Below are 12,957 nucleotides of genomic sequence, written 5' to 3'. Positions count from 1 at the left end.
TCAATGCCCATCTGTGCCACCCATAAGTACCACCCATAAGTGCCGCCCATGAGTGCCCATCTGTGCCGCCTATGAGTTCCCAGTGCCGCCCATGAGTGGCCATCAGTGCCGCCTATGAGTGCCCATCAGTGCCGCCTATGAGTGCCCATCAGTGCCGCATACCAGCGCCGCCAATCAGTGCCCATCAGTACTACCTCATTGATGTCCATCAGTGCCATCTCATCGGTGCCCATCAGTGCCGCCATATCAGTGCCCGTAATTGAAAGAGAAAACTTACTTATTTACAAAAAAATTAACAGAAGAAAATTAAAACATAATTTTTTTTTAACATTTTTCAGTCTTTTTTTAGTTGTTGCGCAAAAAAAATCGCAGAGGTGATCAAATACCACCAAAAGAAAGCTCTATTTGTGGGAAAAAAAGGACGCCAATTTTGTTTGGGTACAGTGTAGCATGACCGCGCAATTGCCATTCAAAGTGCGACAGCGCTGAAAGCTGAAAATTGGCTTGGGCGGGAAGGTACGTAAGTGCCTGGTATGGAAGTGGTTAAGCTAGTACATTGTTGGTTCACTTACCTTTTCCTTCGATTTCCCTTCTAAAAATTTTTTTTTCTTTGTCTGAATTTCTCACTTCCTGTTCCTCCTCAGTAAGCTGTTCAGTAAGCTGTTCTGACTGACTTTCCACCGCTCGGATGATGGTGGAACGCTTACTGAGTAGAAACAGGAAGTGAGAAAGTCAGACAAAGAAAAAAAAACATTTAGAAGGGAAATCGAAGGAAAAGGTAAGTGAACCAACAATGCACTAGCTTAAAGGAACCGATTTAGAAAATAAACCTTTACAACCCCTTTAGGCTTCATGCTTAGGACTCTTTTCCTGGCTTACCTTATCCCCGCTGCAGGTTTTCTGCTGAGACCAGAGAGATACCAAACTTCACCCATCACGGCGGGTATGTGTGCCACCCTTCAGGGATATGGGTTCCTATTTAAAGGAGACCTCTTCCCTGGGCCTTGTAAAAGACTCTGCCAGGACCTTTAGCATACAGTGTAGCGAAAGTGCTGGACCCTAGATCCCAGTCCTCCGAAGAGATACATTACAGGCGACACCTCGGATACCATCCAGTTTTGGAGTAATACTTTAGGCATCTTGGATGGACTCGAAAGTGTAGCTCTTTTACCCACAGAGGGCCTCTTTAGAGCTTCCTTCAGCACATTATAAACGCGTCCAACACCTTAGACACTGGCGAAACAAAAATGTAGGTACTTTCGTTGGGGGGGGGGGGGGGGGGGGGGTTATATGGAGGGGAACTTGTCTTCATTGGTTGTGCCAGTGTCCAATCACCTCTGGTGACCATACAACCCACTATGTAATGAATAGAGGATCTGTGTCCTGTGGTGTACGATAAGGAAATGCAGCCTCATTGTGCCCATCAATTGCAGCCTCACTGTGCCGGTCACAGTAGGCCAATCACATCCACATTTCAAGTAAAATAAAAATAAAACCACTTAAAGGGGAGTTCCAGCCATTTGTATGTTTATTAAAAGTCAGCAGCAACAAAAAGTGTAGCTGCTGGCTTTTAATAAACAGGCACTTACCTGCTCCAGCGACGCGCCGGCCGGGGCTCCGCTCCTCTCCCCCCCTCCCCGGCCAGCGTCTTCATCTTCAGTGTGGGCACCCGGCCGTGACAGCTTTCGGCTTCACGGCCGGGCACCCACTGCGCATGCGCGAGCGGCGCGGCACTGCGCATGCGCGAGCGGCGCCGCGCCCTGTAATTGGCCAGGAGATCGCCTAGGACCTGTGACGTGTCCTAGGCGATCCCCTACAGCAGCCACTTCCTGAAGGCGACTAAGCTTAGTCGCCTACAGGAAGGAGGAAGTGGGACAGGAAGTCCCACTCTTGCTGAAGCCCCCACTCCCCCCCCAAAAAAATTACATGCCAAATGTGGCATGTAAGGGGGAGAGGAGTGGGATAAGAGGAAGTTCTAAATTTGGGTGGAACTCCTCTTTAACATAAGGTGTCCTCATCAGAGCCCCCTTTACATCAGAAGTCCCAATCAGAGTCCCCCTTTACAGAAGGTGCCCCCTTTACATCAGGTGTCCCAATTGGAGTCCCCCTTTTACAACAGGTGTGCCCATCTGCATCCCCCTATAATTTAGGTGCCCCTATCAGAGTCCTTCTTTTTTACATCAGATGTCCCCTCAGAGTCCTCCTTTTCATCAGATGTCCCCATCAGAGTCCCCCTTTACATCAGATGTCCCCATCAGAGTCCTCCTTTACATTAGATGTTATCATCAGAGTCCTCCTTCACATTAGATGTCACCATCAGAGTGCTCCTTTACCACATATGTCACCATCAGAGTCCCCTTTACATTAGATGTCACCATCAGAGTCCTCCTTTACATTAGATGTCCCCATCAGAGCACTCCTTTACATTAGATGTCCCCATCAGAGTCCTCCTTTACATCAGATGTCACCATCAGAGTCCCCCTTTACATTAGATGTCAAAATCAGAGTCCTCCTTTGCATCACATGTCACTATCACGGGCCCCCTTTACATCACATGTCACCATCAAAGTCCCCCTTTACAGCAGATGTCACCATCAGAGCCCCCCTTTACATCAGATGTCCCCATCAGAGTCCTCCTTTACATTAGATGTTATCATCAGAGTCCTCCTTCACATTAGATGTCACCATCAGAGTGCTCCTTTACCACATATGTCACCATCAGAGTCCCCTTTACATTAGATGTCACCATCAGAGTCCTCCTTTACATTAGATGTCCCCATCAGAGCACTCCTTTACATTAGATGTCCCCATCAGAGTCCCCCTTTACATTAAATTGCACCATCAGAGTCCTCCTTTACATTAAATGTCATCATCAGAGCCCTCCTTTACATTCGATTTCTCCATCAGAGTCCTCCTTTACATCAGATGTCTCCATCAGAGTCCCCCTTTACATTAGATGTCTCCATCAGAGTCCCCCTTTACATTAGATGTCACCATCAGAGTCCCCCTTTACATTAGATGTCCCCATCAGGGTCCCCCTTTACAGCAGATGTCCCCATTAGAGTCCCCCTTTACATTAGATGTACCCATCAGAGTCCCCCTTTACATTAGATGACCCCAACAGAGTCCCCCTGTACATTAGATGTCACCATCAGAGTCCTCCCTTACATTAGATGTCCCCCTTAAAGTCCCCCTTTACATTAGATGTCAAAATCAGAGTCCTCCTTTGCATCACATGTCACTATCACGGCCCCCCTTTACATCACATGTCACCATCAAAGTCCCCCTTTACAGCAGATGTCACCATCAGAGCCCCCCTTTACATTAGATGTCATCATCAGAGTCCTCCTTTACATCACATGTCACTATCAAAGTCCCCCTTTACAGCAGATGTCACCATCAGAATCCTCCTTTATATCAGATCATATTACATTAAAAATAGGACAACTCAGAATGACTAATCGCTATAGGGATATTGAAAAGTTTTAAACAAACAACTAATAAAAGTCATGGATGCTCCTGGATGTGCTGTAGCTGCCATAAGCTTGTTACTGTTTTGTTTAGCTTGCTCCTGGCCAGTGACGGCTGGTGCCCAAAATTTTTTGGGGGGGCGCAAATGAAAAAAAAATAAAAAAACAGCCTCACTGTGCCCATCAAATGCAGCCACTGTGCCATCAATTGTCACCACTGTGCCATGCCATCAAACACAGCCACTGTGCCATCAATTGTCACCACTGTGCCATGCCATCAAACGCAGCCACTGTGCCAATCAATTGTCGCCACTGTGCCAATTGTCACCACTGTGCCCTTTAATTGTCGCCACTGTGCCAATTGATGCCACTGTGCCCTTTAATTGTCGCCACTGTGCCCATTGATGTCATTGTGCCCTTTAATTGTCGCCACTGTGCCCATTGTCGCCACTGTGCCCATTGTCGCCACTGTGCCCTTTAATTGTCACCACTGTGCCCATTGATGTCACTGTGCCCTTTAATTGTCGCCACTGTGCCAATTGTCGCCACTGTGCCCATTGTCGCTGCTGTGCCCTGTAAAATGCCCCCCCCCCCTGCACTTACCTTTCTGTGGTCAGCCATCCTCCTTCCACATCCCTCGATGTCTTCTCCTGCCCTCGATGACGCTTCAGCCAATCAGGTTACTGGTAACCAGAACCGGTGAACCTGATTGGCTGAGACGCCTGTCAGTCTTATCCAAAGAACGCACCGCCGGTACGTCCCGAGGATAAGCATCAGGAAGCGGACTACAGCCTGAGGGCTGGACTCGGAAAGCCTATCAGAGCTGCTGGCTCTGATAGGCACTTCCACACAGCCAACCAGCAGTAGTAAATGAGGACACATCATGGTCACCTATGTGGCAGCAGTATGAGGACACCCCATGGTCACCTATGTGGCAGCAGTATGACACACAAACTCACCTATGTGGCAATAGTATGAGGACACACCCTAGTCACCTATGTGGCAGCAGTATGAGGACACGCCATGGTCACCTATGTGGTAGCAGAATGAGGACAGACCATAGTCACCTATGTAGTAGCAGTATGAGGACGTACCGTGGTCACCTATATGGCAGCAGTATAAGGGACACACCATGGTCACCTATGTGGCAGCAGTATATGATGACACACCATGGTCACCTATGTGGCAGCAGTATATGATGACACACCATGGTCACCTATGTGGCAGCAGTATATGAGGACACACCATGGTCACCTATGTGGCAGCAGTATATGAGGACACACCATGGTCACCTATGTGGCAGTATTATATGAGGAAACACCATGGTCACCTATGTAGCAGCAGTATATGAGGGCACACCATACTCACCTATGTGGCAGCAGTATGAGGACACACCCCAGTCACCTATGTGGTAGCAGTATATGAGAATACACCATGTTAACCTATGTGGCAGCAGTATGAGGACACACCATGGTCACCTATGTGGCAGCAGTATGAGGACACACCATGGTCACCTATGTGGCAGCAGTATGAGGACACCCCATGGTCACCTATGTGGCAGCAGTATGACACACCTTACTCACCTACGTGGCAGCAGTATGAGGACACACCCTAGTCACCTATGTGGCAGCAGTATGAGGACACGCCATGGTCACCTATGTGGCAGCAGTATGACACACCTTACTCACCTATGTGGCAGCAGTATGAGGACACACCCTAGTCACCTATGTGGCAGCAGTATGAGGACACACCATGGTCACCTATGTGACAGCAGTATATGAGGACACACCATGGTCACCTATGTGGCAGTAGTGTGAGGACACACCATGGTCACCTATGTGACAGCAGTATATGAGGACACACCATGGTCATCTATGTGGCAGTAGTGTGAGGACACACCATGGTCACCTATGTGGCAGTAGTGTGAGGACACACCATGGTCACCTATGTGGCAGTAGTGTGAGGACACACCATGGTCACCTATGTGGCAGTATTATATGAGGACACACCATGGTCACCTATGTGGCAGTAGTGTGAGGACACACCATGGTCACCTATGTGGCAGTAGGGTAAGGACACACCATGATCACCTATGTGGCAGTAGTGTGAGGACACGCCATGGTCACCTATGTGGCAGTAGTGTGAGGACACACCATGGTCACCTATGTGGCAGTAGGGTAAGGACACACCATGGTCACCTATGTGGCAGTAGTGTGAGGACACACCATGGTCACCTATGTGGCAGTAGTGTGAGGACACACCATGGTCACCTATGTGGCAGTAGTGTGAGGACACACCATGGTCACCTATGTGGCAGTAGTGTGAGGACACACCATGGTCACCTATGTGGCAGTAGTGTGAGGACACACCATGGTCACCTATGTGGCAGTAGTGTGAGGACACACCATGGTCACCTATGTGGCAGTAGTGTGAGGACACACCATGGTCACCTATGTGGCAGTAGTGTGAGGACACACCATGGTCACCTATGTGACAGCAGTATATGAGGACACACCATAGTCACCTATGTGGCAGTAGTGTGAGGACACACCATAGTCACCTATGTGGCAGTAGTGTGAGGACACACCATGGTCACCTATGTGGCAGTAGTGTGAGGACACACCATAGTCACCTATGTGGCAGTAGTGTGAGGACACACCATGGTCACTTATGTGGCAGTAGTGTGAGGACACACCATGGTCACCTATGTGGCAGTAGTGTGAGGACACACCATGGTCACTTATGTGGCAGTAGTGTGAGGACACACCATGGTCACCTATGTGGCAGTAAGGTAAGGACACACCATGGTCACCTATGTGGCAGTAGTGTGAGGACACACCATGCCCCTCTATGCTCTCCTGGTTATGAAGTGTTTTGTTTGCCCCATTCTGTGCCGTTTTCTTTCATAATGGGCACTATAGCTGCAGGGGAGAACACCCGGCAACCGTTTTCCGGCTTTTATTACTTTCTAATGTCCCCCGTCTAGTGTCAGTTCCTACCACAGCCATGCCCTGTACTGTACCCCTTATCACTGTGGCGCCAGTTGCCCTCGCAGCCGCCATTTTGTCTCCCTGAGGAGAGCAGAGTGCCGCCCGTCCCCTCACTACCATCCACTCAACAAGTGCCGAGCGGCCTCGGAGCCCCGCTGCGCCATGACACGTCCGCGCTGTGTAGGTCGGGCAGCGCCATAACACAACAATAGCCCGCACCGCACACTGGCAGCCTCCTTCTGGTGACAAAATGGCGGCCGGGTGCCTCTACACTGTGACGTAGTGTGGCAGAAAGCCGACATTGGCGATCCGCGGCTCTGCTAATTGCTGCGGAGGACAACAAGTCCCAGCATGCGCGAGGCGGGGCTGGTGTTCTCCCGACACAGCTAGGGGGCAGCACATCGCCCCATAGCCGGAGCACAGTGCCAAGGCAATGTACCACATTGGCCACCAGGTTGTTGTGAGGCGCGGCGCGGCGTGGCCGCCAGGGGGAGGGGGAGAGCGCTCTGGATTCCCCCATTACGGGCGCTTTGCAGCGCACATACATCACGTCGTGTCGGGACGGGAGGGGGATGAGGGGGGAATTTGGTCAGCTGCACGCTATTCCGTTTATGAGGCACGCCGCTGATGCGCGCTAGCAATGTGTACGGCGAGATATTATTAGGCTTGTGATGATTAATTGTGCAGAACAGCGGAGGACGGCTGGCGCTGAAAGGGTGCACACAGGGATCTATGGCGAGACGGAGCAGAGGCTCTTTACATGCACACATCGCAGCATAGCTCCCGGCCACGCCACGCTCCACGCGTGGCTCCTCCCCCTTGCACACTGCTGTGCGTGCGGGGTGTGAACAGGCGCTTCTCCTGTACAGCGCCAGGCTAAATCGTCCGATTCCCCCCTCATAAACCCCCCTCCTTTCTCCACTGACTGCAACGCATGGGCGGTGACTCGCCTCCGTCAGCTTTGCCAACAAGCACCGCCCCTTCACCCTCACAATCCAAGGGAGGAGGGGCGGCACGCTCGATGATGGACGCGCTCCTTAGCCAATCGCCTTCCTCTCCTCGTCTCCAGTCCAACAGCCAATCGCTGCCGCCGGGTGGGAGGGACCTGTGCTAGCCGAGGCCACGCCTTCTCCCCAGCTTGCGGCTTTGGCTCCGCCCCTTATGCTCCGGGACTGGACGGGGAGAGTTCGGCTACGGGGGAAGGATTGCTGTACGGGGGTTCGCGGACGGGGCACTGTCCTTCACTACCTCCTCGAGCTGCCGGTAAGTGACCGGCTTATGAACAGAAGGGGGCGAAGTACGGGACCCCGCGAGTCTCGTGGCGATGCCCTCACGTGAGAGGGCGCTCTGGTACGCCCCCTGGCGGCCGTGTCTGTTATTTGCCCCCCCCTTTTGTGTCAGCCGGTGGTGTTCCCGCCGCCTCCTCGGCCGCTGCCTGTGTGAGCAGCGGAGGAGCGTTGTGGGCGTACAGGAGCGGCATTGTGCTCCCTCTGTGCCGGTCTGCCCCGGGGGAGAAGGAGGAGGAGCGGGGGGGGGTCACCTCAGGGTGTACGAGGCCCGGCTCCCCCCTCTCCGCCGCTGTATTGTTCAGTCAGCGCGCTAATGGCGGACGGGGGAGGCAGCGCCACCGAGTGTGCGATGTGAAAATAGCAGCGCCGGGGTAGATAAATACCCAGAGGGCAGTACAGGCCCCCCTCCTCAGCCTACCAGCAGGCCTGACCGCCCTCCATACACAAAGGAGGGGGAGAGGACGGGCTCCCTCTAGCGGGGGCCACTGGTGTGTGTCAGGGTAGCTGCCTCCAACTAAGGGGGGACATTCCCTGCTCCACTCCCCCCTCCTCCCTTCACTGAAATCAAATCCTGTTTATATAAGAGCTGCTGGGGAACCACAAGTCCCAGAATGGTGGGAGGACCCAGGATCACTTGTACATGGAAAGTCCCCACACACCTATTGTTGTGTGCTGGGCCCTGTGTGTGAGAGGGAGAGTTTCCAGGGGAGCCAAGAAAAAGGAGCGCAGCCTCCGTTACCAGGAGCAACCAATCTCCTCGCTCTCTCTCCCGGGGGGAAGGAAAACAGCAGGGAACACATCCACTTTCTACGCTCTGAGATCAGACACTAAAAATATCAATAAAAGGGTTCTTGTGATGTACAGAGCCTTGTAGCAGGCCTGTCCTACCCTACACTCCCATACATGTGTGCCAGGAGAGGGAAATCCTTGTATTTTATGTAGGTGAGTGTGTGTGGGGGGATTGAACACTCTCTGGTAATGTGGGAGGGGGCAGTCAGAGGAATACTTCATGCAGTAATCACTCCAGCCACTGGGATACCCTCCTTTTTTTTTTTGCATGCACTTACAATGCAGTGCAAGTGGTAGAATACAAACCTCAATGCAGCATTGTGGCTCTGAGAACAATCTTTTCACTGCTGTATTGATTGCTATACTGCATTTTGTGTATGTGTTATATATGCAACAGTTTGCACAGCACTTTGCAAAATAAAGGTTCTCTGTACAATTTGATTCAGAAAGGTTTGGATTGCCCTGTTTATGAAAGCTTAACCACTTCAGCCCCGGACCATTTTGCTAGTCAAAGACCAGGCCACTTTTTGCGATTCGGAGCTGCGTCGCTTTAACTGACAGTTGCGCGGTCGTGCAACGTGGCTCACAAACAAAATTGACGTCTTTTTTTTTTCCCCCACATATAGACCTTTCTTTTGGTGGTGTTTTTTTTTTTTTTTTTTTTTGGCGCTATAAACAAAAAGAGTGACTATTTTGAAATAAATGCAATATCTTTAATTTTTAACTTTTTGCTATATAAAACCCCAAAATATATATAAAAACATTTTTTTTCCCTCAGTTTAGGCTGATATGTATTCTACACATTTTTGGTAAAAAAAATCGCAATGAGCGTATATTAATTGGTTTGCGTAAAAGTTATAGGGTCTACAAAATAGGGGATAGAATTATGGCATTTTTATTATCTTTTTACTAGTAATGGCGGTGTGCTTTTTTCTATTTCTTTATCGTGACTGCGACTTTATGGCGGACACATCAGACACTATTGGCACATTTTTGGGACCATTGTCATTTTTACAGCGATCAGTGCTATAAAAATGCACTGATTACTGTGAAAATTACGCTGGCAGTGAAAGGGTTAAACACTAGGTGGTGCTGAAGGGGTTAAGTGTGCCCTAGGGATGTGTTCTAACTGGTGGGGGGGATGGGCTATGTGTGCACGACAGTGATCACCGCTTCCGATTACAGGAAGCTGTGTACACTGTCCTGTCACTAGGAAGACTGGGAAAATGCTTGTTTACATCAGCATTTCCCCCTTCTTCCTCACCGTGACACAATCGCGGGTATGCCTGTGGACATAAAGTTTGCCGGACCCGCGGTCGGAGTCACGGAGCTCGCGGGGGGCACGCACTAGTCCACAATGCTGGCTTCTTAAAGGGGACGTATATATGTCTTTCTGTCTGTCCGTGCCATGCTGCAGACGTATTTCGTTGTGCGCTGGTCGGCAAGCAGTTAGAAGTATAGCCAAAGCTTGGCTCACAGGAGTGCAGTTTGTTTTGCACTCCCTGTGACCTGTTTTCAGCAGAGAGTGGGCTGAAGTCTGCTCTAGACTGATGTCACCAATATCACTCCGACCACGGAGTCTGGATCCGCCAGAACTGAACTGACACCCGGCTCAGCCTCTCAGCGAGCAATGTGCAAAAAATAAAATAAAAATTCCTTTACTTCTTTTAAAGTGATTTTAAAGTCCTTCTTTTTTAGAAACATGTTCTATTTCCTTACCCTGTTGTAGTTTATTTGCACAGGGCAGGCAGATCCTCTTATTTTCTGGTCCCTCCTCGCTGCTCCTGGCACCTCCCTCCTGTCCAGTGCCCCCACAGCAAGCGGCTTACTATGGGGGCACCATTTAGACACCGAGCTGCAGTTCTGCCCTGCCCCTCTTCTCTTCTGATTCGCTAACTGACTTTGACAGCTGCAGGAGCCAATGGCGCCCCTGCTGTGTCTCAGCCAATCAGGAAAGAGAGTCCTGGACGGCTGAGGGACTTGTAGTCATCGCAGGATAGAGATTGGGCTCAGGTAAGTATTAGGGGGGATGCTGCGCACAGGTTTTTTTTATTCTTAAAGGAGTTATAAATTCTCTAGGTTTTTCACCTTAATGCATTCTATGCTTTAAGGTGAAAAACCTCACGTGCTGCAGCAGCCCCTCTTTTTCTTACCTGAACCCAATCATTCCAGCGTCAGACGAGCCCAGCAGTTCCAGCGGCTGTCTCGAGTTCTCATTGGATAGATTGATAGCAGCAGCTGTCAATCAAATCCAGTGACACAGGGCCGAGTCCTGCTGTCTGTGTCAATGGACGCAGCAGCAGGACACGGGAGTGCAGCCACACGAGTGGAGTGCCCCTATGGAAAGCGGCTTTCCGTGGGGGCACCCAATGACGAGGAGGAGCCAGGAGCGCTGCTGAGGGACCGCAGAATAGGAGGATCAGGCCGCTCTGTGCAAAACCCTTGCACAGAGCAGGCAAGTATGACAAGTTTGTTATTTAAAAATAAAAAAAATGGCGTGCGTGTGTGTGTACACTTATTAGCCAAGTTGTTTTTTTGACAGTTCATTTCATTATTGAACAACTACTACACTGTCAATCTAAAATGTCAAACCATGATATTTAAGAAAGGAAAAAGTGAGGTTTTTAGCTTTCCTAAAAATATATGTACACTATATTGCCCAAAGTATTGGGACTAGAGGTGCGCATCTTCACTGGTCTCACGATTCGATTAAGATTATCTGGTCAACGATTTTATTCTGCGATGCATCACGATTACTGACAAGCTTTCACTTCCGCTTGGGCCGCCTAGGGGGCTCTTCTTCCCTGCAATCTTCTGGTACGCATCACAGGTCCCAGAAGATTGTTCGGCTATACAGGACAGCTCAGTGCGACATGCAAACCCGGCTGTGAAGCTGCAAGCTGTTACAGCTGGATGCCCACAATAGTATTGCCAGCACCGTGGACAGGCGGGGGGAGAGAATAGAGGGTTCGGGTGGCCACGTCGCTGGATTGTGGGACAGGTGAGCATCTTTTTGCGCACACTCGTGGAATGGCGTCAAACTACGGTACCTAAAAATCTCCATAGGCAACGCATTAAAAAAAATTAACGGTTACAAGGTTAGTCACAGAGGAGGTCTAGTTATTTCTCTCCCGCTGACGATCACACGATACCTCACATGTGTGATATGAACAACATTTACATATGTGGGCGCGACTTGTGTATGCGTTTTCTTTGCTGCGCGAGCTTGCGGGCACAAGGCGCTTAAAAAAAAATGTTTTTCTTTTTTTTTTTCATTGTGTTTAAAAAAAAAATGTGATTACGTTCGTTGTGACAGCAATAAAAGAACACCTCCCTTGTGACAGTAATAGGTGGTGACAGGTACTCTTTATGGAGGGATGGGAGGTCTAAATGACCCCTCTTCCCCCCTTCAAAGTATCCAGAATGCCAAAAACGATTCTGAACACTATTTTTTTTTTTTTTTTTTAAACTGGCACAATTGGCAGCTGAGTAAACCGGAAGCGGCGTTGTGACGTCTCTTCCGTGTTTACATACAGGAGACTGGAACAAAGCAGTTTCCGGCTTCGTGCCAGTCTGTCTCTAACCGCCATAAGTAGCGGATCGGGTCTCTCGGTGGGACAGGAGGCCCGGTAAGAATGGTGGAAGGGGAATGTATAACAGCCGAGCGCGGTCCACCCGCTCTAAAAACCGGTACCAGGAAGATGTCTGCAGCTGCGGGCATCGTCCCAGTCGTGATGACGTCACCCGAATCGCCTGCCTTTACACGCACACACAAACTTTGATGGCATCCCAGTCTTAGCCTGTAGGGTTTATTATTGAGTCGCCCCCCCCCCTTTGCAGCTATAACAACTTTAACTCTTCTAGGAAGGCTGTCCACAAGGTTTAGGAGTATGTCTATGGGAATGTTTGACCATTCTTCAAGCCCAACTCCTGAAAAACAACCCCACACCATAATCCCCCCTCCATCAAATAAGGACCAGTGCACAAAGCAAGGTCCATAAAGACATGGATGTGAGCGTTTTGGGGTGGAGGAACTTGACTGGCCTGCACAGAGTCCTTACCGCAACCCAATAAAACTCCTTTGGGATGAATTTGAGCGGAGATGGCGAGCCGGGCCTTCTCGCCCAACATCGGTATCTGACTTCTCAAATGTGCTTCTAGAAGAATGGTCAAATATTCCCATAGACACTCCTAAACCTTGTGCACAGCCTTCCCAGAAGAGTTGAAGCTGTTACAGCTGCTAAGGGTGGGCCAGCTCAATATTAAATCTACAGACTAAATCTACAGACTAAAGCCTCGTACACATGATCAGATTTTACAGACAAAACGTCAGACTTGTCCGAAGGGCGTTGCCCAGAAACTTGTCTTGCATACAAACGGCACACAATTGTCAGCCAACAAACACGAACGTAGTGACAT

At 50.0% G+C, this 12,957-nt stretch overlaps 1 protein-coding gene across 1 annotated transcript in view; it reads left to right on the top strand.

The window, feature by feature from the left end:
- The first annotated feature begins 7,618 nt into the window (after nt 1–7,618).
- ZMYM2 (zinc finger MYM-type containing 2) overlaps nt 7,619–12,957 on the top strand; it is a 144,646-nt gene continuing 139,307 nt past the window's right edge. Inside the window, exon 1 of the mRNA XM_040339328.1 lies at nt 7,619–7,723. The gene's annotated coding sequence lies outside the window, so the exon portion shown is untranslated. The remainder of the gene's footprint in view (nt 7,724–12,957) is intronic.

The sequence above is a fragment of the Rana temporaria genome, chromosome 2 (assembly GCF_905171775.1).
Source record: "Rana temporaria chromosome 2, aRanTem1.1, whole genome shotgun sequence".
Taxonomy (NCBI): Eukaryota; Metazoa; Chordata; class Amphibia; order Anura; family Ranidae; genus Rana; species Rana temporaria.
Note: the sequence above shows the minus strand (reverse complement) of the source record. Positions and strands in the feature narration are given on the sequence as shown.